Source organism: Terrapene carolina, unplaced genomic scaffold, assembly GCF_002925995.2.
Source record: "Terrapene carolina triunguis isolate 2854851 unplaced genomic scaffold, T_m_triunguis-2.0 Scaffold113, whole genome shotgun sequence".
Taxonomy (NCBI): Eukaryota; Metazoa; Chordata; order Testudines; family Emydidae; genus Terrapene; species Terrapene triunguis.
Window position 1 is genome coordinate 18,198,545 of NW_020664464.1, and position 3,411 is coordinate 18,201,955.

Here is a 3,411-nt window from a genome sequence, read left to right on the forward strand (position 1 = left end):
TCAGGGGATGAGAAGCGGGGGGGGGGGAGGCGCAGATGTGGGGGGGCTGGGCCATGCCTGGCTGTTTGGGGAGGCACAGCCTCCCCTAACCTGCCCTCCATACAATTTCTGAAACTCGATGCGGCCCTCAGGCCAAAAAGTTTGCCTGCCCCTGACTTAAATTCTCAAGAGAGACCTGAAATGGTACTTCAGTGGTGCCTGGGTCTAGTGCTGGCCCTCTGCAGATGTGTGAGTTTCTCCCTAAGACAATAGCTTCTGTTATAAATGATACAAATTCATTAATATCGCTTCAGTGGGAGGTGCAGGATATGACCTGTATTAAAAATCTTAATTTCCTGGTATGAGTTATTAGCACTCAATCTTGATTTGAATAAATCAACAATTTTTTTTTTTTAAAAGTCTTTTAAAATAGTAGGCGTAGACATCAGTGGGCAATTCAGTCATCAGTGCAATACAATCTCACACAAAACCAGGAGTTGGGTAATATTGATCCTCTGAGTCTGGCAGCATAAAGAGTAAATGTTTCTCTTAAGATTAAGTATTTGCAAGGAGAGCTATTGCTTTAGCACAAAAGAAGAGCCTTTGTGCAAGGAAACTTGAAGAACTGGAAAGTCCTGAGAGCAATTAAATGCCAAATGTACCAGGAAGAGACAAGTACAGTACTTTGCAGGTAAATCCCCTTCTTTATGATTATCATTTCCTTGACATGTTTAACAATAATTCTAAGCGAGGGACAAATACATTAGGAACTGCTGGATCTAAGTTACAAGGAAATCCTAAAATAAGTAGAACAGTCTTCCTCCCTAATCTTTCAATAGTTCATATTTACATTAGCTCTCATTAGTCAACTCAGCTTCTGATAGGCAACACTATGCAGATTCTTTTGAATGCCATACATTCTGGCCTGTATTAAATTTCTGGGCATAATGATGGAGGACTACTGGACAATAAGGGAGATGGACCTTTTGGAGGGTCAGAGAAGAAATAGGGTGTTAAAAGGAAGTTGAAAGGGAAACCCTTGAGAAACTCATTCTGAACCTGAATGTTAGGCTCCAAGTACATTTTGATAAAGTGGTACATGAGCAGCTGGTAGTAGCAAGACATCATTTAGAACAAGCATCTATTTAAACTGAATAATTCCAGGAAGGCTGAATAAAAGCAAAACAAAAAAATCAGTGAAAGGCAGGATTGGATAACCACATTAATGAACAGGATGTTCTTATAAAGATAGACCCTGGTGCAGAACATAATGTAATGACAGATGCAATATACTAGCAAATGCTGCAGAGCATAATTCAAAAACTAGACAATTTCATGTGTGGGTCACCAAGTAAATAAACTAACTTTTTTTTTTTTTTACTAGGCCTGGCAAGGCTATGTGCTCCTGAATTCCTTGTCCAATCTTATTGTTGTGGCCTCTCCTGGCATGATCAAAGTCTTTGTTCACACATCTTAGAGCTACTGACTGCAATTCATGCAGGACTCATCTAACTGGGGAAGTTTACTCTTCCTGTCATATACAGACACACACAAACAGTTAGCTAAATGCATCTTTGTTTCTGACTTACTATCTAAGGGTATGTCTACACTGGCAGATTTACAGCACCGGGAGTTACAGCACCACTCAGAGAGCTCTGAAGGGAAACTGCTGTTGTACATTCACATTGTCAGCTGCCTATGCACTAGCGTGTTCACACTTGTGGCACTTGCAATGATATTTGGAGCAGTGCACTCTGGGCATCTATCCCACAGAGCATCTCTTCCTCCTTTGTTGCTAAGACTTATGGTAAGATGGAGGGGGTCGCAGGGCATCCTGGGTCCTGTACCAATGCCCCATGATGCATTGTTTCGCATCCCAGCAATCTCTGTGCTTCTGTCCGCATTTGGCGCCATCTTTCAATGGTTTGTGTACTGCGCGCCCTACCTCTTCGGTCTGCAGGAATGGATCCCGAACTGTTGACCAGTATGCTGCTCACTCTGACCAACATGTCACGAGTGGCAGTGGAGTTATTCCTTAAACTACAAAGGCAAGAGGAGTGCAACATTGATCTCGCCACATGTACTAGCTACGACACGAGATTGTTTGTGGCATTCATGGAGGTGCTGACCACAGTGGAACGGTGCTTTTGGGCTCAGGAAACAAGTACTGAGTGGTGGGATCTCATCGTGATGCACGTCTGGGATGACGAGCAGTGGCTGCAGAACTTTCAGATGAGGAAAGCCACATTCATGGGACTGTGTGATGAGCTCGCCCCAGCCCTACAGCACGAGAATGAGAGCTGCCCTGTTGCTGGAGAAGCACGTTGCGATTGCACTGTGGAAGCTGGCTCCTCCAGACTGCTACCTATTGGTCGCTAACCAGTTCGGAGTGGGAAAGTCGACCATTGGAGTCGTGTTGATGGAAGTGTGCAGGGCCATTAATCACATCCTGCTCCAAGAGACTGTGACTCTGGGCAACGTGTTTGACATTGTGGATGGCTTTGCACAAATGGGATTCCCTAACTGCGGAGGGGCGATAGATGGCATGCATATTCCAATTCTGGCACCAGACCACCTAGCCACCAAGTACATTAATTGGAAGGGGTATTTCTGAATGGTTTTCCAGGTACTTGTGGATCACCATGGGCGTTTCACAGACATTAACGCAGGCTGGTCCAGAAAGGTGCATGACGCACTCATCTTTCGGAACATTGGCCTGTTCGAGAAGCTGCAAGCAGGGACTTTCTTCCTGGACCAGAAGATCATCGTAGGAGAAATTGAAATGCCCATTGTGATCCTGGGAGACTCCTGCCTACCCCTTAATGCCGTGGCTTATGAAGCCATACACGAGGCAACTTGACAGCAGCAAGGAGCGGTTCAATAACCAGTTCAGCAAGTGCAGAATGACTGTTGAGTGTGCTTTTGGCTGTTTAAAGTCCCGCTGCCGCTGCCTATATGGGAAGCTGGACCTGGCCGATGACAATATTCCTATACTCATAGCTGCTTGCTGTATGCTCCATAATATTTGAGAAGGGAAGGGTGAAAGCTTCACTCAGCGCTGGACCGCTGAGGCTCAGCGCCTGGAGGCTGAGTTTGAACAGCCAGAGACCAGGGCTATTAGAGGGGCGCAGTGCAGGGCCATAAGGATCAGGGATGCCATGAGGCAGCAATTTGAAGCTGAAAGCCACTAATATTTGTTGCTATGCTCTGGAGTGCAGTGCTTGTACTGCTAGGAGGTGATTGTGATTTTGGTGCAGACGATGCAATGTGAAGGTTTAACATAATTGTCTGTTGCTTAGCAGGGATCTGTTTGCTTTCAATTAGTAGAATAAAGATTGCTTTCAAACCAACACAATTCTTTTATTAAAAAACAACAACCAGAGGAGAGAGTCAAACAAAAAACCACATCAGCACTGAGGGGGATGGGGGAAA